The sequence below is a fragment of the Pan paniscus genome, chromosome 2 (assembly GCF_029289425.2).
Source record: "Pan paniscus chromosome 2, NHGRI_mPanPan1-v2.0_pri, whole genome shotgun sequence".
Lineage (NCBI taxonomy): Eukaryota > Metazoa > Chordata > Mammalia > Primates > Hominidae > Pan > Pan paniscus.
This window is the reverse complement of record NC_085926.1, coordinates 28314644-28342173: the sequence shown is the minus strand read 5'-3', so window position 1 is coordinate 28342173 and position 27530 is coordinate 28314644. Positions and strand designations below refer to the sequence as shown.

At 36.6% G+C, this 27530-nt stretch overlaps 1 protein-coding gene across 2 annotated transcripts in view; it reads right to left on the bottom strand.

Moving 5' to 3' along the window:
• ZCWPW2 (zinc finger CW-type and PWWP domain containing 2) overlaps window positions 1–27530 on the bottom strand; it is a 173026-nt gene that overhangs the window by 128642 nt on the left and 16854 nt on the right. The window contains exon 1 of one of the 2 annotated variants that reach the window (XM_024928041.4): window positions 2280–5130. The exons of the other annotated variant lie outside the window; for it this stretch is intronic. The gene's annotated coding sequence lies outside the window, so the exon portion shown is untranslated. Of the gene's footprint in view, window positions 1–2279; window positions 5131–27530 lie in introns of those variants that run through there. 2 annotated transcript variants of the gene reach the window in all.

The following is a 27530-nucleotide window of genomic DNA, read 5'->3' as shown; positions in this document are numbered from 1 at the left end:
GAGGTGTAAACTTTATTTAAACTCTTTCATTTTTCTTCATGTATGTATTTATTGCTATAAATTTTTCTCTCCTAGTATTGTTTTTGTATCAGCCCATCAGTTTTGGTATGATATCTTTTTCTTTATCTCAAAATATTTTTTTTTCATTTCACTTTTGATTTCTTCAGTGAGCCATTGGTTGTGCAGGGGCATGTTGTTTAATTACCACATTTTGTGAATTTATAATATTCTTCCTGTTATTGGTTCCTGATCTTATACCATTGTGGTCAGAAATTATATGATTTAAATCTTCCTAAATTTGTTAAGACTCGTTTTATGGCCTCACATATTATCTCTACTCTAGAGAATGTTCTGTGCATGTGTGAGAAGGATATGTGTTTTGTGCTACTGTTGGATAGAATGTTCTACATTTCTGTTAGGTCCATTAGGTCCAAAGTGTAGTATAAGTTCAGTGTTTCCTTATTGGATTTCTGTCTGAATGATCTCTCCCTTGTTGAAAGTGGGGTACTGAAATTTCCTACTATTATTGTATTCCTGTCTATTTCTGCCTTCAGATCTATTAATATTTGCCTTATATATTTAGGTAGTATGATGTTGGGTGCATATATATTTATGGATGTTATATCTTCTTGATGAATTGACTCTTTTGTCATTATATAATGACCTTATTTCATCTTACAGTTTTTGACTTAAAGTCTATTTTGCCTAATATGTGTAGCCCTGGCCTCTTTTGGATTCTGTTTGCATGAAATGTCTTTTTCCACACTTTCAGTCTATATGTCCTTAAAGCTGAAGTGAGTCTCGTGGGCAGCATATTATCAGATCTTTCTTTAAAACAAATCCATCCAGTTACTCTATGTCTTTTAATTGGAGAATTTGATCCACTGACATTCAATGTAATTATTGATTGGTAAATAGCAAACAGTAAGTAAGTAAGGACTTACTATTGCCATTTTGTTAAATTTTTTCTGGCTGTTTTGTGGGTCCTTTGCTCCTTTCTTCCTGTCTTTCTCTAGGGGCTGGGGCATGCACTGGGTTGGGTGGGTGGTGGCCTGGTCCTGGGGTGGCAAAATAGTGGCTCCTTCTTAGGGGATGAGGGTGAGGGACCCAAAAGCATTTCCCTCTCTGGGTGTCTGCAGTGGCAATGTTATTGGTTACCTCAGTTGTGAAAGCTGTCAGTATCCTCTGTGGAGCAGAGCATTAGAGGTCATGCTGACAAACACTAAGAGGATTCCGTGAAAACTGCAAGGTGTCCATGGCTTCCACAGGGGCTGCCATGTGGTAGGATAAGCCACACTGCTGATACTAGTAGCCCCTGCCCTTCTTTTGTATCCCTAGTCATCTCCAGGCATTTCAGGTATGCCCATTTCTGCAATTATTCTTTCAGAATATTGTCTATTTTTTGTTCCACTGCATTGCTGGAGGTTGTTAATTGGACTCCTGAGCCCTCCCAGGGCTATTTTCATTCATGGGTGGCTGTCTCATTGGCTTTGTGTGTGTGTGTGTGTGTGTGTGTGTGTGTGTGTGTGTGTGTGTGTGTGTGGCAGGGAGAGGGGACTGATGGAACTGAAGGCTGGAATCATGTAGTGCTCCATATTGCTGGCATGACTGCCTGCTATATCCTCTTCTATGTTCTTTTTAACCATGTATCAGACTACAAATTTCATCAGTCACCCTTTGATCACAACTGTGTCATTAAGTCTTGTTAGTTCTGAAGACTTGCTAAAAACCTTATCTACTTTGCAGTATGTGCTGGGCTTAAAGTTTATTCTATCTCCAATTCTTATGTAATCTCCCTTAACTTGAAAATAATTTTAGTCTAAAAGTTGTGCTTCTTGTCAATCATTAACATCCAGGACACTTCATCACCTTCAATCCCTATCTGGGGCCCTAGTCTAGCCTGGTACCTCTCATCTCTCATGAAAGATGCCTTTATCACTGTCTTTAAAACAAAAGACAGCAGATATGAATTCCCTTTGGCAAATGTTGATAGAGTGTTTCACTGTTCTTCCACCTAACCAACCCAAAATGATGTTATCCACTTCAAAGTCAGAAAGTGTAAGAAGATTCCACAACCTTCTAATTTGTGGCTAACTTTGGGAAAGTCATTTAACCTCCTAGTATTTTAATTTTATCTGAAAAATTATTATTTCATAGAGAAGTTATACAGGTGAATTTTTTTACATTTTAAAATTGCATATATGCAATAGAGAACAGTGATGGGAATAAAAATGCTTATGTACTAGAGAAAAACATTTTGGAGTTTCTCAAGTACTTACGGAGTTAGACTTTTCTTTTGTTCCTAGCAAAATTCCATGAAGAAAATAGACTCCAAAACTCCAGAGAAGGGAAGTGAGGTCTGTAGTCACTAAAGAGGCAGGCGTTCTACTGGGATGAATCTGAAGAAGTTATACATCAATCTAGCAAATTTAAAACTATATAATACCCACATTTTTAAAATAATAAAGAATTATTTGAAATTCTGATATATCACTGACAAAAGCATAAATTTGGTAAAAACTTTGGGTAGGAAATTTTGGAATTTGTAATAAGTACTTTTAAGACATACTCATATGGTAATAGTATTTCATCAATGTTAAGATGCTGATTTTGATAACTACATTATGGTTAAGTAATAATAAAAATAATTCTTTGTTTTTTGAAATACACCATGAAGTAGTAAGAGGGATCACATCCGCACTTTTACTCTGTGAAGATGATATTCTTTGTTGTGTTGCCCTCTCTGGCACTAGCAACTCACATCAAGAATGTGGGCTGACATTCCCATGGCCATCTGTAAACTGGGAAATGGAGGATGTCAAAAAAGGTTAATTTTATGTGTCAGCTTGGCTGGGCCATGGTGCCTAGGTATTTGACCAAACATTATTCTGGATATTCCTGTGAAGGTGTTTTCAGATAAGATTAACACTAAAATTGATGAACTTTGAGTAAAGCAGATTAACTTCCATAATGTGGGTGGTTCTCATTCAGTCAGTTGAAGGCCTTAATTACGAAAACACTGACATCCCTTGAGTAAGAAGGAATTTTACCAGAAGACTGACTTTAGACTCAAACTGCAACTCTTCCCTGAGTCTCCAGCCCACTGGCCTCCCCCATCAGAAATTGGACTTGCCAAGTATCCACAATTGCATGAGATGTATCCTTAAATCTCTCTTTATAAATATATCATGTCCTATTGGTTCTGTTTCTCTGAAGAACTCTAAGACAGATTCTGGTACTGGGAATTGTTCTAAAAGAACAAAATCTTAAGGATGCGTTTCCTAAATTGGTTCTGGGAATTCTGTAATTGGTCTCTGATTAGATTTAAAGACACTAATAACTCCATTTCCATTACTAAAGAGAGCAATTTTAGTCCATGGCATGATATGGCAATAGAGGTAAGCAAAATATCACCAATGGATGCTCCTAATTAAGCACTTATAAAAGCCAAGATCTGGGCAACCATGCATATAGTATCTTCAAACATTTTTGTCAAACTAATGAGTATAATGAGATTGGATGGTTCTTCCTCATGTTATTGGACAAAGTGATGGAAAAAAAAGAAAAAAGAAAGAAAAAGGATGAGCTCAGGGACTCAAATTTCTAGCTCAAGTTCTCCATCAGTGATCTGAAAGCTTCTAGGTCTGCCCTGAAGGGGACCCTTATATCTTGTATCCATGAATCAAGGGGTGGCAATGGGAGTATCACTACTCACTATTACCCCTAGTGGCCCACTAGTAACATTTTTGCTTCCTGTTCCCAAGATGCCATGCTGTGTCGGCCTAGAGGTCTTAGTTCCAGAGGGAAAAATGCTTCCACTAGGAGACACAACAATGATTCCATTGAACTGGAAGTTTAGGCTGAGGGGCTCCTTATTGATCTAAATCAACAAAGAAGGGAGCTGTGATGGATCAGTTGATTGATCCTGACTTCCAAAAAGAAACTGGGATACTGCTTCACAATGGAAGAGAAACAGTACGTCTGCAATACAAGAGAAATCCTTTAGGGCATCTTAGTATTACCACGTACTGTGACTAAAGTTAAGAGAAAATTATAATAACCCAAAACAGGCAGGAGTACTTAATGGCCCACATCACTCAAGAATGAAGGACTGGGTTATCAGCTGAGATGCTGGCTGAAGGTACAAAGAAAATACAAAATAGGTAGGGGCAGAAGGTGCCAGTTATGACTACATGACCAGTTACAGAAATGAGAATTTTAATTGTCATGAGTAGTTCTTCCTTATTTTATTATGAATATATGTGAGTATAAGCCAAATATCCTTGTTTTCGTCCCCTAATATCCCATTATCTTGTAATATAAGATATATTGACTTTATGTCATAGTATTTAAGTACTATTAACTTTACATCAAAGTATTTATGTTACAGGATATCTAGGAAAAGGGCAAACATCACACATGGACTTTGCAACCTCTTCTGGAAAAAGGATTAGTGTGTTTTCAGTTGTATGCAACATAGTTGTATCATATTAGGCAAAAGTATGATCTTGTTAGAGTCTTTAGTGGCAGATTAAGTATTGTTTAAGGAGATGTGTATGGGTGTCAGGTTGACAAGGGGGGGACTTGTGATAGCTAATTTTATGTGTCAATTTGGCTAGGCCACAGAGCCCAGATATTTGGTCAAATGTTATTCTGGATATTTCTGTGAAGGTGTTTTTGGATGAGATTAGCACTAAAATCAGTGAACTCTGAGTCAAGCAGGTTGTCTTCCACAATGTAGGTGGGCGTCATCCATTCAGTTGAAGACCTTAATAAAAGAAAGACTGACCTGCCCCAAGCAAGAAGGAATTATACCATTAGACTGATTACCTTTCAGCTCAAACTGCCACTCTTTTCTGTCTCCAGCCTGCTAACCTACCCCACCATATTTTGGATTTGCCAAGCCTCTACAATCACATGACCCAATTGCTTGAAATAAATCTCTCTATATACATACACATTTTCTTGATTCTGTTTCTCTGTAGAACCCTGACTAATGAAGAAGGTAAGTGAAAATGCCATAAAACTCTCTTATTGAAATCTAGCAGCTTCCTTCTTTATTGCACACTCTTCTGGGTGTTACTAAGTTTTTGGTTAGATTCTAAAATTACATTCCAGAGCTCCAAAAAAGTCAATTCTGAAAGATTTTGCCAGTTTAATCATTGTTATAGTGGGCAGACAGCTTTTATTTTGAGTTTCCTATTCTGCCATTTTTTATGATATCACTGCAACTTATTCTTAAATTATTCCTCTTAAATGATTCAGATAGAGTACATAGATGTACACAAAAACATAAAGATAAATAAAGCAAATCTAATAAAATGTTAATATTTGAAAAAACTGGATGTAGAGTAACTGAGAAGTCTTTATACTATTTTTGCAGCTTTTCTGTAACTCTGAAATTATATGAAAATAAAACAATTTTTAAAATGTAACTGTCTTGGAGACTGGTTTAAGACAGATGACTAAATACTTGCCAGAGCCTTCGCATCTCACTTCAAGTGCCAGGAAATTACAGAAGAGTAAATTTTCATATCTTCTAAAATATATAATTTTTAAAAAAAATAGTACCCTCAGATCTGTAGAAATGATGGGGAATCCTTCCATGAAAGAAGACAGATGGGAACAAAGAGAAGAAAACCATGTGCAGAACATGCACAGAAGAAAACGCCTACAAAGATGAGAGGTGGTCCAAGGGTTTGCTAAGCCTACAAGTGACAGATAGTGAATATTGGAGGGATCTGGGAAAACCAAGAGTGATTGGTTTGAGTATTGAAGTAACAGCATATAGGGTAATCTCTCTTTGGCCAAGAAAAAGCAACAGAGATGCCTGTTGCCAGGTAAAGCAGAGAGAGCTGATGCTGGGCGGAAGGGGGAAAACAGGACCTTCAGTAGTCTACCGATATTCAGGAGGAACAGGAAGTTTTTACTGCTCAGAAGAAGCTATTGGCTCACCCTATCCAGGAGACTGCCCCACCAATTCTCCTTCTCCTTTTTGGAGAAAAACTAAAGTAAGCAGAGAACTCATAAACAGACTAACAATGAATCTAAAATACAGTTGATCACCCAATCACAAAAATCAAAGAGAAGAGCCAACAATCAAAGAGAAGAAACAAATCCAACAAGAGAAAACAGGTATCCTATAAAACATAGGCTTAATAAACAGTAGAGCATTTTAGAATATCTATAATCATATAACCTTAACTCATAAAAATAGAAATATAAAAGGCTATTTATTTTTTAAAGAATCAATACAATATCACAGATATTTTAAATTTGACCATCAAAATTGTTTAAATGGATAGGCTATCAAAATAATAAAAAATAAATATTAATGTGAGGCAAACTTTAGCTAATAATTTTTCATAGGATGCACCTTGAACTTTACAAAATGATGTATAAGAGAAATGAATAAACTAAAAAACAAGGAAAAAACAAACACAATGAATCTATTAGTCTGCTTGGGGAGGAATAACAAAATATCACAGACTGGGTAACTTAAACAACTTATTAATTTTCTTAGAGTTCTAGAAACTAGAAGTTCAAGGTAAAGGTTCTGGCTGATTTGGTTTCTGGTGAGGGCTCTCTTTCTGGCTTGTGGACTGATGCCTCATTGCTGGATCCTCACATGGCTTTTCTTTGGCGTGTATGCAAGAAAAGAGGAAGTGAGTTTTCTGGTGTCTTTTCTTATAAGGACATTAATCCTCCCAGATCAGGATACCACCTTTATGAACGCGTTTATTCCTAATTACTTTCTTAGGAGTCCCACCCCAAATTTAGCCATACTGGAGGTCAGAGTTTCAACATTTGTATTTAGGGGAGACTCAAACATTCAGTTTATAACAATCAACAAAAGCAAAAGCTGGTTCTTCAAAAAGAGAAAACAAATAAATTGTATTAGAAATATAACTATAGAAACAAAAATTTTAAAGTTGCTAAAGGATACAATGTATATATTTAATTCAAAAAAAAAAAAAAAAGCTTAAAAGCCAGATAAGGAGAGTGTAAGAAACAAGAAAATAAAAGGTTATGTTAATCTCACTTAGGAAAGTAGATTTTTAAAATCCTAACTAAAACAGTAAATCAAATCTGTTAGAATATTAAGAGAAAAAATTCACCATGGCCAAATAGGTAATAAGAGTAAGAATCAATTAATCCAAGAATGGTCCCCTGCAGGCTAGCCTCCCAAAGATATGATGTCCTACAAAGCTCCGTAGAAACTAACTATGGCCCAGAGCCTACAGCAATCAATTTTGGTCAACCACAATGTTTGGACGCCACTGTCACCTTCAACCCTTATCATGCCAGAGAAGGAGTTGGTGCTAGTCTAATCATGTGTACTGATATGGTCAATCCTACTCTTATCTTGCACTATCTTAAAGCTGTAACCATAAGGCCTGGATGCAGTTGGGCTGGGACATCTCATCAACCTTGAATATCCATGCTTTCAGAATAGTGCTGGAATAAAAGTTCTTCCACATCATACTGTATTCTGGCACCTGATCATGCCAGGGGATGAGGTGGTATTTCTCTAATTATTAATTAAAAGCTATACAGGCCAACAGTCAAGATCCCTCTAATGGAACTTGTCATATGGCCTTTAAAAATTGCTATGCCCTGTCTGCTTCAGAGTGGGATGGTGTCACAGAGACTCACACTTTGAGCTATTGACCCCTGTCCCTTTGAGCTTTCTCCAGTAAATTAAATACTGTTTCAACAGGTCTGATATGTGCAGGTCTTGACTACTTGTCTTGTTTTCACGACATGCCACATTATGGATTAAAGAAGGAAAACCATATGATCATCTTAATATGTTCCCCAAAAGCATGAGAAATTCAACATCTATTTGTGATTCTTACAATAAAAAATAAAGTTTAATCTTAACCTAGCACCACTTATAAACATAAATTCTATACTGTTTTGTATAGAACAGTATAAAATATGTATAATATTGAAGTAGAAATGTATGTAAAACACAAAAGTCATAAAAGAAAGATTGGCTGGCCGGGCGCGGTGGCTCACGCCTGTAATCCCAACACTTTGGGAGGCCAAGGCGGGTGGATCACTTGAGGTCAGGAGTTCGAGACCAGCCTGGCCAACATGGTAAAACCCCGTCTCTACTAAAAATATAAAAAAATTAGCTGGCCGTGGAAATGGGTGCCTGTAATCCCAGCTTACTCAGGAGGCTGAGGCGGAAGAATTGCTTGAACCCAGGAGATGGAGGTTGCAGTGAGCCAACATGGTCCCACTGCACTCCAGCCTGGGTGACAGAGTGAGACACCGTCTCAAAAAAAAAAAAAAAAGAAAGATTGGTCAACTTGAATGTGTCAAGATTAAATCTTCTGTGTAACTAAAGGTACACTGAAAAATTAAAACCATAAAGTAAATTGAAAGGCAAGTAACCAGAATGAAATATTTTCAGTATACAGACATATGAATTAATACCCAGAATACATAGTCTGAAGTGAATGTACTCAGTAGAAAAGCTTCAGGAAAGCAGGGAAGCCGTAAGGTTGCTTGTTTTTAGAATATTTTTAAAAAATTTTCTAGTAAGACTAATTTTATTTAGTATAAAAGCAAAAGTTTGACAAGCAGTATTTAATAACATAAAAAGTACAAAACAGATTTGTGATTTCTAACATATTAATACAAAGTGTATAAATACATATAACATATTCCATGGGTAGAGAAAGATGAAAGCAAGGAAAGAAGACTGTGGTTGGGTCTGGTAACAAATAAATAAACACAGAAGTAGAGATAATCCACATTATAGTATATTCTACTATTAATACCAGCAGAAATGTATTACCCAAATTTAAAATATGGAGGAAAATGATAATGGCTAGGGCTCTAGTAATATACCTCTAAAGCTGTGGGAGAGCCCAGGAAATTCACTACATGGTCTGTGTATATGGTGGTATGGAGCATATTGATTTTTTCTAAAAGGAAGAAATATTAAATTTTAAGTTTAGATGAATAATTATAAAATTACAGGGTACCCATACCATCCAATTTTTTAAAAATCCAGTTTTAAAAGTAAGCATTGAGTCACATTCCCCTGGCAAATGTTCTTCATTCATTATAAAAAGTGTAAACTGACTTTTTTCCCCTGAACTTTCAGAAAAGTGGCAAAAAGAGTACTTTGGTTTAGGTTCATGTGAGGGAGGCTTTTAATGAAAATTTTAGAATTGAAGAGGTCCACGTTCAGAATTCATTAATCACCTAACATCCCAATATTTAGAATGTCTTGACTTAAAAAGGCCACCCAAAATCCAGTCCACTCAGATTTAACACACACCTCTTATCTTCTAGATTTTTTTTTACTTATAAAGTAGAAAAAGAAATATACCCTAATAGGTTAAACACACCAAATGCCCATTTTACACAGGTAAAACCTTCATAAAGGCTAATTGAATCCATAGCTAAAACTGCATTGTGCAGGTTTTCAGTGACATTGTCAGTCACATAATACAAATAAAATAGTTAACTATTTATATCCATGGTAAGCCCACGGATAACAAGAAATGTAATCCAAGAAGCATTAACCTTTGCTTTGTGTCATATTTAAGACTTGCATGTTTTATTTTTCCAATATGTAACATTTAATAGAGTGTATTAGCTACTATGTGGTAATGCTTTGGTACTATTTGCACAGGTTCTTTCATCCTAAACATTTGCCATTTTCCCAAAAGGAACTGTGGTTCTGTTTTAGATGTCTTATATAAATTAAACACCTTATTGAGTATTAATATTGGGGAGATAACACAGGATGCAACATAGACAGTCAAGTTACCTCTGTATATTTAGGAATTACCCTCTCCTTCAAGGTATTTGCGCTAGAAAGCTAAGTCTGCCCTGATTAATATTTCAATAGTACAGGGTTGAGTGATCAAAACCTTGGCAAAACCTTAATTCAGAATTGTTAACAAATACTGCTAGTGTCAATTCCATGTGATTTCATTATTATAAATTTATTGTTATGAGGCAAAACAAGTATAGCCAGTCATCGTTGAAAATGCTTCAACTACTACTTCTTAATGTGGAAAGACTGAAACTAACATTTGTTTTACCATACAATTAATATAATATCTATGTACCCTGAAATTTCCTTAATTTTACTCATTAGGACAGGATTTTGAAAGACTTAAGGGCACTTTACAGCAGGATCCAGCTTTCCTATCAAAGACTCAGTATCTTAAATATTATATGTACCTTTTTTCTCTTTTATTAAACTAGATTAAGCTTCAGAGTTTGTGAAAATGGAGAAAATAACCAATAAAAGGATTCTATAAATTGTCTTTGGCACAATAGTAAGTATTCAAAACAAAAGCAAGAAAACCACTATTATCAGCTGAATTGTTTGCCCTCCTCTCCAAAAAAATTCACATGTTAAAGTTCTAATCCCCAGTAACTCAGAATATTACTCTACTTGGAGTTAGGGTCTTTAAAGAGGTAATTAAATTTAATGAGGTAATTAGGGTGAGTCTTAATCCAATATGTCTAGTGTCCTTGGAAGAAGAGGAAATTTGGACACAGACACATACAGAGGAAAGACTATGTGAGGACAGGGAGAAGATGGCCATCTACAAGCCAAAAAGAGAGGTCTGAAACAGATCCTTCCCTCATAGCTCTCAAAAGGGACCCATCCTGTCAACAGGGTTGATCTCAGACTTGATCTCAGGCTTCTAGCTTCCAGAATTGTGAGAAAATAAATTTCTCTCTCTTTCTTTTTTTTTTTTTTTTTTTTTTTTTTGAGATGCAGTTTGACTCTTCTTGCCCAGGCTGGAATGCAATAGTGCATTCTCAGCTCACTGCAACCTCCACCTCCCAGGTTCAAGCGATTCTCCCGCCTCAGCCTCCCGAGTAGATGGGATTACAGGCATGCACCACCACACCCAGCTAATTTTGTATTTTTAGTAGAGATGGGGCTTCTCCATGTTGGTCTGGATGGTCTTGAACTCCTGACCTCAGGTGATCCGCCCATCTTGGCCTCCTATTGCTGGGATTAGAGGTGTGAACCACCACGCCTGGCCAAATTTCTGTTCTTTAAGCCAGCCAATCTGTTGTACTTTGTTACAGAAGTCCTAGCAAATTAATACAGCCACTTTATTGTTCCAAAATTTGGTTTTTGAGATAAGGGTTCTCTCTGTTGCCCAGGCCTGAGTGCAGTGGTGGGATCATAGCTCACTGCAGCCTCGAACTCCTGGACTCATGCAATCCTCCCACTCAGCCTCCTGACTAGCTAGGAGTACAGCCGTGTGCCACCATGCTCATCTAATTTATTTTATTTTTAGTAAAGACATAGTCTCACTGTGTCACCCAGGCTGGTGGTGTTCTAACATTCACATACGCAGTTGACCCTTGAATAACATAGGTTTGAACTGCATGGGTCCACTTACATGCAGACTTTCTTCCACCTTCATCATCCCTGAAACAGCAAAACCAACCCTCAGCCTACTCAACATAAAGACAGTAAGGACGAAGACCTTCATGATGATCCAGTTCCACTTAATAAATAGTAAATATATTTTCTCTTATGATTTTCTTGGTAACATTTTCTTTTTTCTAGGTTTACTGTAAGAATACAGTATACAACAGATATAACATACAAAGTATGTGTTAATTAACTGTTTATGTTATTGTTAAGGGTTTCAGTCAACAATAGGCTACTAGTGAAGTTTTTAGGGAGGCAAGCAATTCCTGCATAGTTTGGAACTTTGAGGAGGACAAATGAGTAAGGAATTTTATTTTCTATTAAATGAAGTACTTCCCCATCTGCCATCCTTTCAAGAGAATTCAGTAAAGACTTAAATTAATAATTGTTTTACTTTTATGTATATATATATATACACCAAATATATATATATACACCAAATATATATATATACACCAAATATATATATATATATATACCAAATATATATATATATTTGGTAAAGTTCAACAAAGTATATATATTTTAAACATAGCATATTATTAGGTAGAGAATAGACTTGTGGAAAAAGATAATGTTTTGGCCTTGGGTGGGAACAGAGCTTTGAAAAAAGTGGACTCATTCTGCATATGTTTCAGAGGTCAAATATGCAGGACTCACTGACATATTCCATGTAGGGAAAAATGGAAAGAGATTAATCAAGTTTGACTACTAAGATTTCAACCTAAATAATCAGATAAAAGTTAGTGACATTCATGTTTCCAGAAAAACTAAATGGTTGATTGTGTTGGACATTACTTAGAATTTTCAGGAATGAAGACAGAGAAGTTGCCATTGAATTTCAACATGGAAATCATTGATGACATGACAAGAGCAATGGCAGGTTTATAGTAAAGATGAAATTCTCATTGGAGCATGCTAAAGCATAATGATAAAGCAAGGAAATGGATAAAACAAATTCAGGTGATTCTTTGAGTAGTTGTTTCTGTTTGTTTGTTTGCACGTTTCTGTGGAAGTGAGGAAACGCAAAGAAAAGAGCAAGCTGGAAAATGTTGTGGGGTCAGAGCAAGTTATGACATACATTTATACGGGTGGTGAGGGGAAGGAGTCCAGCATAAAAAAAAATAAACTGGCCGGGCGTGGTGGCTCATGCCTGTAATCCCAGCACTTTGGGAGGCCAAGGTGGGCGGATCATGAGGTCAGGAGATCGAGACCATCCTGGCTAACACGGTGAAACCCCGTCTCTACTAAAAAAATACAAAAAATTAGCCAGGCATGGTGGTGGGCACCTGTAGTCCCAGCTACTCGGGAGGCTGAGGCAGGAGAACAGTGTGAACCCAGGAGGAGGAGCTTGCAGTGAGCCGAGATGACGCCACTGCACTCCAGCCTGGGCGACAGAGCTAGACTCCATCTCAAAAATACATAAACTAAAAAATAAAAATAAAAAAATTAAACATTAAAAATAAAAATAAACTTGACTTACTTAATGTTTTTGTTCCAAGATTAGGTCTACTCCATTATAATTCACCTGTCCCTTTGACCCCCAAAACAGAAAGCCACCTTCTAAGAAACTTCTTGATATGTTACTTGAGCTACAAATGGTCACGTTTTTCTATTCTCTAGTTTTGCTATGGAAAAGGTTCTTTTTTTTATTTAACAACTTTATTGTGAGATATAATTCACATTTCACAAAAGTCACCCATTTAAAGAGTACAATCATTTCCTTGTATGTCCTAAGTTCCTTAATTTTGCTCAAATAATGACTGGTGTTAATACATCCAGTGTAAAAAAAAAATGTTTTGGAAATAGAACAGAGAGGTATTTTCCTTCTAAACTTTTGTTTCAATGACCCATTTTAATGCAGAAGATATTTATTGTATAAAGGTAGATTTCAGAAAAACACACAGACAAACTTTCTACTTGTTGATATTCAGGAAAGAATTCACAGTAACATTCTTAAGGGCATTTTTGCTGTTTTTTGTTTTAACCTCAGGAATTTTACCCTCATTCTATAGCACTTGTTTAAGGCTGTCTTTTTAATGTATTATTTCTCTTTTTCCTCTTGCATCCCCTCAGTGATTATTCTAAATCTTTTTCATTCTAGACCATATTCCTCATTCTCAAAAGATAAATTTTCCTCTGGCTTTACAAGGATATCTCCATCACTTCTCATCCAAATACCTAAAAGCTTATTTAAAACTACTCTCTCACTGATTTGCTGCAGTCTCAGACCTTGATTCTATTTTCTTTGTTCTAGAACTATTTCTTGAGGGTTTGCTATGAACCAGGTATAAAATGCAAAGGTAAATACAAGACCCTTCTCCACAAGTGATGATAAGTACTATTATGGGTCAAATATAGAATACTATGGAAGCACATAAGGCACACCTGATATTTTCAGGCAGTGTCCAGCTACTTGGGAGAAGTGATGTCTAAGTTAATCAGAAAGATAATAAGTAGGAGTCAGTATCCCTATTATATGCCTCAGCAATCTCCACTCCCTCTGCATGCCACTTAACACATTGTATTATAGTTTATGTAGTGACATCCTCTACAAGACAAGTCCACTTAGGACAAGGCTCATATCTATCTTATTAATTGCTTTATCCCTAGCATCTAAAAGAACACTCGTCAAAGAGAAGCACTGAATATTTATAAGGCATGAAACAATGAAAAAAATATAAACTTCAGAATTAGACTGGCTTAGGCAGTGCTGATATTCAAAATATTTAACAACAATCATGGCCATGTGTATCAGTTGAACATCATCCCTAGGTCTGGGCTTAAATTCTCACTTCGTTTCCTACAAGATTTTCAAATTAAGGCAAGTCAGTTAAATGATCTGAACATCTTTTTATCATATGTATATGTTGATGGTAATAATAGTTAATTCGTAGATAGTTTTAATGATGAAATTAAGCAGCATATGAAACCCATTTCAGTATCTGGGACACACTGAAGATATAATAAATGTTTGATTTCCTTTCTAGACTGCTTTTAAGTGAGTTATATTTCTAGTTAGATAAGAAAATTAAAATGTGCAAAAACCAATGTAGAATGAGAGCACTCTACTTTGTCTTTCATGATTTTTTTTCAAGTGCTCAACAAATAATTATTTAGTTTTCTTCTAATCTTTAAACTACATTTATCTTTAATCTTCTCTATGATGTATATTTAACTTTCACTGTTCGTTCTTTTACCTAATTAAGAAATTTATGCTCCTATGTCAACCCTATACTTAATGATCCCACAAAAATTTATTAAGAGCCTGTATCTATGCAAAACTGTTATTATTCAGAGACTAGTTTATGCAGATACTGGTGGATAATTTCTGGCATAGCTCCAAGAAGCTTAATAAAGATCTTCTTTTGTAATAATACAGATAACTGATAGGTTTCATCCAAAGTCAGACATGAAGGTAGAAAGGACGAAAACAGCATATTGGCATATTTAATGGCTGGTGTCTTTTGCGGCAACTATATTCTGCTGTGTTAAATATTTTCAAGGGAAAAGTAAATAATTGGAAATTTGATAAATTGTGCTAAAATGCTAACTCCAAATCTTAATAATCAAGCTATATGCTTTAGGTCTACATTGAATGGCTGCCAATTTTATTCAGCATATTAAGACTTGTAAGAATAAAACAGATCTAACAAGACAGTTCAAATTAAGTTCTTCAGACTGTCTTCAAATACAGTCGCATTATAAATAAAAAATTATATGGATAGAATGAATCAGAATACAAAATTTAGATGGCTTAGTTACTTTTTCCTGCATGTGCCCATTCTCAATTGACCTTTGGATTTAAGTTATATTGTCATGGAAGTCATACAGCTGATTTATTTAAAGGTAAAATTTTGTTGCCCTAATGTGAAAAAAGTTTTTAATTCAGTTGACCACTTTCCTTAAACTATAATACACAAAAAATAGAATCTTCAGCTAATCTAATTAGAAAATTGTAACTTGACATTCAAATTGATTTATACATTGTCATTTACTTTCCTTGTTTTTGAAATAAATGTCATAATCCTAACAAAGAGTAATAACGTTCTTACTCTCAGTTCTAGTGAGAACTGCATAATGATTGTTTCAAGAATCACGACACAAATATTAAGAAAAGGACTCTACCACAAGTTTTAAAATTAGAATGTAAAAATGGAAGTAGTTTTAAATTGCATGATGCAAAAATGAAAGCATGCATCTTTAATGCATGACATCTGAATCTGCAGAGTAAAACAACAGGTTGAGGATAGGAAAATTTGGAATTCTTTCTCTGGAAAGAAACAAAACAAACTAAAGGTCTCTAAACAAATCACTAACAAAATACAAAAAAAAATAATCATGCAGTGAGTTCAATATTGGAAAAATATTTGTCTTCACTTTGAATTTCATTAGAACTGTCTAAATACATAACTAAGGAATAAAGAATATAATTTCAACCTCAAAACTAAAATCATGCCCATGCTTAAACAGTATGTTCACAATATATTGTTAAATAAAGAAAGCAAATTGTCCAGTTCTGTTTAAGATTACAGACTAATTAATTTATCTTTTCTTTCCATTAAAATTACACTTAAGACATAAAAGAGAAAAAAAGGTTAGGGAGTTATCAGTGAACAAAAGATTTCAACATACATTTTGCAACAAAAGTTACATCACCAAAATGGTGGAGTACAAGGAATCAAGCTTCACTTCTCCCTAAGAGAAAACTAAAAACAAATACCTTCTGCCAAGATTACGATGAGCAATATCCCAGAACTGAAATCTGAGGATGAAGCAATCCCTGTGTCCAAAGAGAAGTGAAAAAACTGAGCAGACAGTATAGAGAATCAGACTTCTATGTTCATGACACTCCTCCCACAATCTGCCAGACATAGTGTGCTAGTAAAATTGAGTACAGAGACAAACCGCAAACTCTAGTACTGTAAGTTGGTGGTGCAATAGACTCATACCTCTAGAATGAAACTCCAAACATAAATCTATCCAAAAAATAGCTAGAGCAATCTGTAAAGATATGGGTAATATAAAAATATGTAAATACAATAATTAAAAGTCAAAATGTGAGAGGAATGGAGTTAAAGTGTAGAGATTGTTTTTTCAATTTCTTCATTATTTGTTTCTATTCTAAGATAAGCTGACATCTCCTTAAAATAACATCTATAAGATGTTTTTGTAAACTCATGATACCCACAACCCCAAAACCTATAATAGAGTCACTAAAAATATCAAGTACCAGCAATCCCACTTCTGGGTATATACCCAAAAGAAAGGAAATCAGTATATCAAAAAGACATCGGTACCCCTATGTTTGCTGTAGCACTGATTACAATAGTTAAGATTTGGAAGCAACCTAACTGTCCACCAATAGATGAATGGATAAAGAAAATGTGGTACATATTCACAATGGAGTACTATTCAGCCATAAAAAAAATGAATGAGATCCATCATTTGCAACATCATGGATGGAACTGGAGATTATGATATTAAGAGAAATAAGTCAGGAACAGAAACACAAACATTTCATGTTTTTACTTATTTGTGGGATCTAAAAATCAAAACAATTGAATTCATGGACATAGAGAGTAGAAGAATGGTTGCCAGAAGTTAGGAACAGTAGACGGGGGATGGTAGGGGAAGTGTGGACAGTTAATGAGCACAAAAAAAAAAAAATAGAAAGAATGAATAAGACCTACTATTTGACAGCACAATAGGATGACTATAGTCAATAATAAACTTAATTGTATTTTTTAAATAAAGAATGTAATTGTATTATAGGTAACTCAAAGGATAAATGCTTGAGATGGATACCCCATTCTCCATGGTATGCTTATTTCAGATTACATGCCTGTATCAAAACATCTCAGTTAACCCATAAATATATATACCTATGTACCCACAAAAATGTTTTAAAAATCAAGCAATGGATTAAAACATACTACCAGAGAGAATCACTTAACCCCAAAGAAAGACAGTAAGAAAGAATGAAAGGAAGAGAGGAGTTACAAAGCAACCAGAAAACAAGCAACAAAATGGCAGTAGTTAAGTCCTTACTTATCAATAATAACACTGACTAAATGAACTCAATTCTCCAATTAAAAGGCAGAGAGTGGCTGAATTAATAAAGAAACATGATCCAAATATATACTGCCTACAAGAAACTCACTTCAACTATCAAGACACATAGACAAAGTGAAGGAGTGGAAAAAGGTATTACATACAACTTGAAACAAACAAACAAACAAAAAACTAAAAAAAAAAAACAAGTAGTTATACTTACATCAGGAAAAATAGAGTAAAAATCAAAGACTAAAAAGAGATGAAGAGGATCATTATATAATGATAAAGGCGTGAATTCAGCAAGAGGATTCAGCAAAACAATTATAAATGTCTATGCACCTACCACTGGTGCTCTCAAGTATACAAAGCAAATATTAAAGATCTAAAGAGAGAGAGAGAGACCGTAATATAATAATAGTAAGGAACTTTAACACCTCAGTCTTGGTAACACACAGATCATCCAGAAAGAAAAATCAACAAAAATTAACGAAAACCTGTTAAGCAAATTCAGTAAAGTTGTGGATACAAAATCAACATACAAAAATCAGTAGCATTTATATATGCCAACGGTGAACAATCTGAAAAAGAACTCAAGAAAGCAATCCCATTTACAATATCTACAAAAAATATAAAATAACTAAGAATCAATTTAACCAAATAAGTGAAAGATCTATACAAGAAAAACCAGTTGAGGAAGAGAACACTGATGAAAAGAACATACAAAAAATGAAAAGACATCCCATACTCATAGTTTGCAAAAATTAATACCATTAAAATGATAACACTACCCAAAGCAACCTACAAATTCAATATAATCCCTATCAATCTACCAATGAGATTTTTCATAGAAATATAAAAAGTAAACCTAACATTTATATGGAACCAAAATAGAACCTGAAGCAATCCTGAGCAAAAACAACTAAACTGGCAGCGTCACATTACCTGAGTTCAAAATATACTATACAAAGCCAAAGTAACCAAAGCCACATAAAAATAGACCCATAGACTAATTAAACAGAATAGAGAACCCAGAAATAATGCCACCTATTTACACTCAGCTCATTTGTGACAAAGGTACTGAGAACATACACTGGGAAGAGGACAGCCTCTTCAATAAATCATGCTGGGAAAACTAGATAACCATATGCAAAAGAATAAAATTAGTGTCCTATCACTCACCATGTACAAGAATCAAATCAAAATGGACTAAAGACTTAAATCTAGGATGTGAAACCATGAAACTACTACAAGAAAACATCAGGGAAATGCTTGAGGACATTGGTCTGGGCAAACATTTTATCGCATAAGACAGCAAAAGCACAGGCAACAAAAGCAAAAATAAACAAATAAGATCACATGAAGCCAAAAAGCTTCTGCATGGCAATCAACAAAGTGAAGAGACAACCTACAGAATGAGAGAAAATATTTTCAAACTATCCATCTGAGATGGGATTAATAACCAGAATCTATAGGGATCTCAAACAACAGCAAAAAACAAACAAACAAAAACAAACAAATCTAATTTAAAAATGGGAAAAAGATCTGAGTAGACATTTCTTAAAAGACATACAAATGGAGCCAGGTGCGGTGGGTCACACCTGTAATCCCAACTCTTTGGGAGGGTGAAAGGGTGGATCACCTGAGGTCAGGAGTTCAAGACCAGCCTGGCCAAGATGGTGAAACCCCATCTCTACCAAAAATACAAAAATTAGCCATGTATAGTGGTGCACACCTGTAATCCCAGCTATTTGGGAGGCTGAGGCAGGAGAATCACTTGAACCTAGGAAGCAGAGCTTGCAGTGAGCCAGAGATTGCACCACTCACCACTGCCCTTCAGCCTGGGCAACAGAGCGAGACTCCGTCTCAAAAAACAAACAAACAAACAAAAAAAAACAACAACATACAAATGGCCAATAGGTATATGAAAAAAGGCTCAACATCACTAATAATCAGGAAAATGCAAATCAAAACCACAATAAGATATCATCCCACCCCAGTAAAAATGGCTTTTATTAAAAGGACAAAAAATAACAAATGCTGGTAAGGATGTGGAGAAAGGGGAACCCTCCTATTCTTTTGGTGGAAATGTGAATTAGTATAGCTGCTATGTAAAAGAGCATAGATGTCCCTCCAAAAAACTAAAGACTACCATATGATCCAGTAATCCCACTACTGGATACATATCCAAAAGAAAGGAAATCATTGTATCAAAGAGATAGCTTCACTCTCATGTTTATTGTAGCACTATTCACAATAGCCAAATTATGGAATCACCCTAAGTGTCTATCAATGGGTGAATAGATAAAGAAAATGTAGGGGGTCTGTGTAGATAGACAGATATAGATATGGATATATAGATATAGACCATGGAATATTATGCAGCCAGAAAAAAAAGAATGCAATCATGTTTTTTGCAACAATAGGTGGAACTGGAGGCCATTATCCTAAGTAAAATAATTGAAACAGAAAATCAAATACCACAAGTTCTCGCTTGTAAGTGAGAGCTAAACAATGGGTACACATGGAGCTACAGAGGGGAATAATAGACACTGGGGACTTTAAATACGGAGAGGTAGGGAAAGGGGTGAGGGTTGAAAAATTGCCTGTTGGATACAATGTTCATTATTCATGTGATGGGTACACTAAAAGCCAATACATCAAAGCTAGGCAATATATCTATCTATGCAACAAAACTGCACTTGTATCCTCTGAACTTATTAAAATAAAATAAAGGACAAGTTGCCAAAAAAGGTTGTAAATAATGCACAGAAAAAGACTAGCAGAATGTACTTCAAAATGTATTAATATCAATGGCTACACTGTAGTTTTACTTTGCCAGTTGTTCAATAGGCACTTTTTAAACCTTTCTAATTGAAGAAAAAAAGTTATTTTTAAAAAGTTATTATTTCATTCCCTCATGAAATAATATTTAATCTTTAGATATTTGGGCTGTTAACATTTCATGATTTGCTTATTTTCCTTTTCTAAAAACACTGATGATTCTCTTAAGCTTCTAAAAACTTTCATGTCTTTATATCACAAAAAAATACTATAGACTACGGTTCTTTAATATTATGGCTAAGTGAATATTTCACATAAATCTCTAACTACATCCAACAATCTTCATAATTATTGTCTTTTATCAATATAAGTCCTTCAATTACTATATTAATTGAATACAATTATGGTAGTATGAATTTTAGCAAGGTAATTAAAGTATGGAACCATTCTGCCAAGAACAAGATTAAGCCCATATTATTACAAGCAAAAAATGAAGAAAGGAAGAAGAAGGAGGAGGAGGGGCAGGAAGAGAAGGAGGAGGAGGGGCAGGAGGAGAAAGAGGAGAAAGAGGAGGAGCAGGAGGAGGAGGAAAGAAGAAGGAAGAAGAAGAAGGAAGATGAAAGAACAAACAAAAGAGAAGAAGAAAGCAGGAGAAAGAGAAGAAGAAACTGGCAAAGACTCTCCCTTTGACTAAACTTTAATCAGGCTCCTCTAAGGCCTCTTTTCCTCTAGGCCTGGAGCATGACCACATCCGCCACCAACCCCCACCCACCCTGTCCTGTCTTTGGCCTCTGCAGCCCAGTCTTAGCAAAGAATCCTGTTGTTAGTTTACTGAGAGTCCTTACATCCTTAATATTGATCAATCATTTATTTATTATTTATTTATTTGTTGGTTTGCTTGAGATGGGTCTTTCTCTGTTACCCAGGCTAGACTGCAGTGGCACAATCATAGTTCCCTGTAGCCTCAAACTCCTGGGCTCAAGTGATCCTCCCACCTTAGACTTCTGAGTAGCTGGGATTGCAGGCATGAGCCACTATACCAAGCTGATCACTCCTGATATTTGTTCAACTTCCTTTGATGTATAACTCCTTGGCCTTTAGTAAGACTCTTATCAAGTCAATTTAGCAAAATCCCCCTACACTTGATTTCTCCTCCCAGTAATTTTCTATCCACTGACCCCTTTACCATGCTCCTTGGCTGTAAATCCCCAGTTGTTCTTGTTTTATTCTGATTTCTCTCACCTATTACCATATACATATTGCAACAGTCTTGGATAAAGATTTCCTTACCATTTTAACAAGCGTCAGAAAAATTTTTTCTTTAACAAAACCGGTAGAATGTTGTAATAAAATCAAGCAATAAGCATCAACACATAATTTAGGTAGAATATTTTACATGATTTACTCTCAAATGTATACATTTATCAATACTATGATAAATTTAAAGTCTAATATTCCAAACCTAAGAATGTTTGATGTTTAAAGGAAACATAACTCTGTAACTAATTATAGTTAAAAAAAAATTTATTGGTTGGGCATGGTGGCTCACACCTGTAATCACAGCACTTTGGGAAGCTGAGGCGGGCGGATCACCTGAGGTTGGTAGTTCAAGACCATCCTGACCAATATGGAGAAACCCCATCTCTACTAAAAATACAAAATTAGCTGGGCATGGTGGTGCATGCCTGTAATCCCAGCTACTCAGGAGGCTGAGGCAGGAGAATTTCTGGAATTGGAGAGGTGAAGGTTGCGTTGAGCCGAGATTACACCATTGCACTCCAGCCTGGGCAACAAGAGCAAAACTCTATCTCAAAAACAAAAACAAAAACCTTTATGAAAATTAGCAGAGTAAGTTCATGAATTATAACTGCATGGCTCAATGAATCATCACAAAGTGAATATAGTCATGTAACCAACATCCAGTTTAAGGATTAGAACATAAACACCACCTTAGATATCTTATAACCTCTCCCTAGTCACTACTGTCTTTCTTCTCCCCAATAGTAGCCATTATCATGACTTCTAATAGTTTTATTTGTCTGCTTTGATCTTCATATAAAGTATATCATAATGTATTCTTTTGTGCCCATATGAGATGCCTCCATGCTATTGTTTGTAGCTAGTTTATTAATTTTCATTCCCATAGAATATTCCATTATGAAAATATACCACAACTTATTTATCTATTCTAATACTGCTAGCTATTTAGATCTCCAGTTTAGGGTTGTTATGCCACAATGAATGTTTTTCGGGGTGAAGCAAAGATGGCCAAATAGGAACAGCTCCAGTCTACAGCTCCCAGCATGAGCGATGCAGAAGACGGGTGATTTCTGCATTTCCAACTGAGGTACCAGGTTCATCTCACTGGGGAGTGTCAGAAAGTGGGTGCAGGACAGTGGGTGCAGCACACCAAGCATGAGCCAAAGCAGGGAGAGGCATCGCCTCACCCAGGAAGCTCAAGGGGTCAGGGAATTCCCTTTCCTAGTCAAAGAAAGGGGTGACAGATGGCACCTGGAAAACCAGGTCACTCCCACCCTAATACTGCACTTTTCCAACGGTATTAGCAAACAGCACACAAGGAGATTATATCCTGCGCCTGGCTCGGAGGGTCCGACGCCCACGGAGCCTCGCTCATTGCTAGCACAGCAGTCTGAGATCAAACTGCAAGGTGGCAGCGAGGCTGGGGGAGGGGCCCCCACCATTGCTGAGGCTTGAGTAGGTAAACAAAGCAGCCAGGAAGCTCCAACTGGGTGCAGCCCACCTCAGCTCAAGGAGGCCTGCCTGCCTCTGTAGACTCCACCTCTGCGGGCAGGGCATAGCGAAACAAAAGGCAGCAGAATCCTCTGCAGACTTAAATGTCCCTGTCTGACAGCTTTGAAGAGAGTAGTGGTTCCCCTAGCACGAAGCTGGAGATCTGAGAACGGACAGACTGCCTCCTCAAGTGGGTCCCTGACTCCCGAGTAGCCTAACTGGGAGGCACCTCCCAGTAGGGGCAGACTGACACCTCACAACGGCCGGGTACTCCTCTGAGACAAAACTTCTAGAGAAATGATCAGGCAGCAACAGTTGCTGTTCACCAATATCTGCTGTTCTGCAGCCTCTGCTGCTGATACCCAGGTAAAAAGGGTCTGGAGTGGACCTCCAGCAAACTCCAACAGACCTGCAGCTGAGGGTCCTGACTGATAGAAGGAAAACTAACAAACAGAAAGGACATCCACACCAAAACCCCATCTGTACGTCACCATCATCAAAGACCAAAGGTAGATAAAACCACAAAGATGGGGAAAAAACAGAGCAGAAAAACCGGAAACTCCAAAAATCAAGTGCCTCTCCTCCTCCAAAGGAATACAGTTCCTCACCAGCAACGGAACAACGCTGGATGGAGAATGACTTTGACGAGTTGAGAGAAGAAGACTTCAGATGATCAAACTACTCCGAGCTAAAGGAGGAAGTTCGAACCCATCACAAAGAAGTTAACAACCTTGAAAAAAAATTAGACGAATGGCTAACTAGAATAACCAACGCAGAGAAGTCCTTAAAGGACCTGATGGAGCTGAAAACCATGGCACGAGAACTACGGGATGAATGCACAAGCCTCAGTAGCTGATTTGATCAACTGGAAGAAAGGGTATCAGTGATGGAAGATCAAATGAATGAAAGGAAGCGAGAAGAGAAGTTTAGAGAAAAAAGAATAAAAAGAAATGAACAAAGCCTCCAAGAAATATGGAACTATGTGAAAAGACCAAATCTACGTCTGATTGGTGTACCTGAAAGTGACGAGGAGAATGGAACCAAGTTGGAAAACACTCTGCGGGATATTATCCAGGAGAACTTCCCCAATCTAGCAAGGCAGGCCAACATTCAAATTCAGGAAATATAGAGTATGCCACAAAGATACTCCTTTAGAAGAGCAACTCCAAGACACATAATTGTCAGATTCACCAACGTTGAAATGAAGGAAAAAATGTTAAGGGCAGCCAGAGAGAAAGGTCGGGTTACCCACAAAGGGAAGCCCATCAGACTAACAGCTGATCTCTCGGCAGAAACTCTACAAGCCAGCAGAGAGTGGGAGCCAATATTTAACATTCTTAAAGAAAAGAAATTTCAACCCAGCATTTCATATCCAGCCAAACCAAGCTTCATAAGTGAAGAAGAAATAAAATTATTTACAGACAAGCAAATGTTGAGAGATTTTGTCACCACCAGGCCTCTTGTAGGGCAGGCCTCTACAAGAGCTCCTGAAGGAAGCACTAAACATGGGAAGGAACAATCGGTACCAGCCACTGCAAAAACATGCCAAATTGTAAAGACCATCGAGGCTAGGAAGAAACTGCATCAACTAAGGAGCAAAATAACCAGCTATCATCATAATGACAGGATCAAATTCGCACATAACAATATTAACCTTAAATGTAAATGGGCTAAATGCTCCAGTTAAAAGACACAGACTGGCAAATTGGATAAAGACGCAAGACCCATCAGTATGCTGCATTCAGGAAACCCATCTCATGTGCAGAGATACATATAGGCTCAAAATAAAGGGATGGAGGAAGATCTACCAAGCAAATGGAAAACAAGAAAAGGCAGGGGTTGCAAGCCTAGTCTCTGATAAAACAGACTTTAAACCAACGAAGATCAAAAGAGACGAAGAGGCCATTACATAATGGTAAAAGGGATCAATCCAACAAGAAGAACTAACTATCCTAAATATATATGCAGCCAATACAGGAGCACCCAGATTCATAAAGCAAGTCCTTAGAGACCTACAAAGAGACTTAGACTCCCACACAATAATAATGGGAGACTTTAACACCCCACTGTCAATATTAGACAGATCAACGAGATAGAAAGTTAAAAAGGATATCCAGGAATTAAAATCAGCTCTGCACCAAGCGGACCTAATAGACATCTACAGAACTCTCCACCCCAAATCAACAGAATATACATTCTTTTCAGCACCACACCACCCCTGTTCCAAAATTGACCACATAGTTGGAAGTAAAGCACTCCTCAGCAAATGTAAAAGAACAGAAATTATAACAAACTGTCTCTCAGACCACAGTGCAATCAAACTAGAAATCAGGATTAAGAAACTCACTCAAAACCACACAACTACATGGAAACTGAACAACCTGCTCCTGAATGACTACTGGGTACATAACGAAATGAAGGCAGAAGTAAAGATGTTCTTTGAAACAAATGAGAACAAAGACACAACATACCAGAATCTCTGGGACACATTCAAAGCAGTGTGTAGAGGGAAATTTATAGCACTAAATGCCCACAAGAGAAAGCAGGAAAGATCTAAAATTGACACCCTACCATCACAATTAAAAGAACTAGAGAAGCAAGAGCAAACACATTCAAAAGCTAGCAGAAGGCAAGAAATAACTAAGATCAGAGCAGAACTGAAGGAAAGAGAGACACAAAAAACCCTTCAAAAAATCAATGAAGCCAGGAGCTGGTCTTTTAAAAAGATCAACAAAATTGATAGACTGCTAGCAAGACTAATAAAGAAGAAAAGAGAGAAGAATCAAAGAGAAACAATAAAAAATGTTAAAAGGGGGTATAACCACTGATCCCACAGAAATACAAACTACCATCAGAGAATACTATAAACACCTCTACACAAATAAACTAGAAAATCTAGAAGAAATGGATAAATTCTTCGACACATTCACCATCCCAAAACTAAATCAGGAAGAAGTTGAATCCCTGAATAGACCAATAACAGGCTCTGAAATTGAGGCAATAATTAATAGCTTACCAACCAAAAAAACTCCAGGACCAGATGGATTCACAGCCGAATTCTACCAGAGGTACAAGGAGGAGCTGGTACCATTCCTTCTGAAACTATTCCAATCAATAGAAAAAGAGGGAATCCTCCCTAACTCATTTTATGAGGCCAGCATCATCCTGATACCAAAGCGTGGCAGAGACACAACAAAAAAAGAGAATTTGAGACCAATATCCCTGACGAACATTGATGCAAAAATCCTCAATAAAATACTGGCAAACCGAATCCAGCAGCACATCAAAAAGCTTATCCACCATAATCAAGTGGGCTTCATCCCTAGGATGCAAGGCTGGTTCAATATATGAAAATCAATAAACATAATCCAGCATATAAACAGAACCAACGACGAAAACCATATGATTATCTCAATAGATGCAGAAGGGCCTTTGACAAAATTCAACAACCCTTTATGCTAAAAACTCTCAATAAATTAGGTATTCATAGGATGTATCTCAAAATAATAAGAGCTATCTATGACAAACCCACAGCCAATATTATACTGAATGGACAAAAACTGGAAGCATTCCCTTTGAAAACTGGCACAAGACAGGGATCCCCTCTCTCACCACTCCTAATCAACATAGTGTTGGAAGTTCTGGCCAGGGTAATCAGGCAGGAGAAGGAAATAAAGGGTATTCAATTAGGAAAAGAGGAAGTCAAATTATCCCTGTTTGCAGATGACATGATTGTATATCTAGAAAACCCCGTCGTCTCAGCCCAAAATCTCCTTAAGCTGATAGGCAACTTCAGCAAAGTCTCAGGACGCAAAATCAATGTGCAAAAATCACAAGCATTCTTATACACCAATAACAGACAAACAGAGAGTCAAATCATGAGTGAACTCCCATTCACAATTGCTTCAAAGAGAATAAAATACCTAGGAATCCAACTTACAAGGGAGATGAAGGACCTCTTCAAGGAAAACTACAAACCACTGCTCAACGAAATAAAAGAGGATACAAACAAATGGAAGAACATTCCATGCTCATGGGTAGGAAGAATCAATATTGTGAAAATGGCCATACTGTCCAGGGTAATTTATAGATTCAATGCCATCCCCATGAAGCTACCAATGAATTTCTTCACAGAATTGGAAAAAACTACTTTAAAGTTCATATGGAACCAAAGAAGAGCCCACATTGCCAAGTCAATCCTAAGCCAAAAGAACAAAGCTGGAACCATCACGCTACCTGACTTCAAACTATACTACAAGGCTACAGTAACCAAAACAGCATGGTACTGGTACCAAAACAGAGATATAGACTAACGGAACAGAACAGAGCCCTCAGAAATAATGCTGCATATCTACAACCATATGATCTTTGACAAACCTGACAAAAACAAGCAATGGGGAAAGGATTCCCTATTTAATAAATGGTGCTGGGAAAACTGGCTAGCCATATGTAAAAGCTGAAACTGGATCCCTTCCTTACACCTTATACAAAAATTAATTCAAGATGG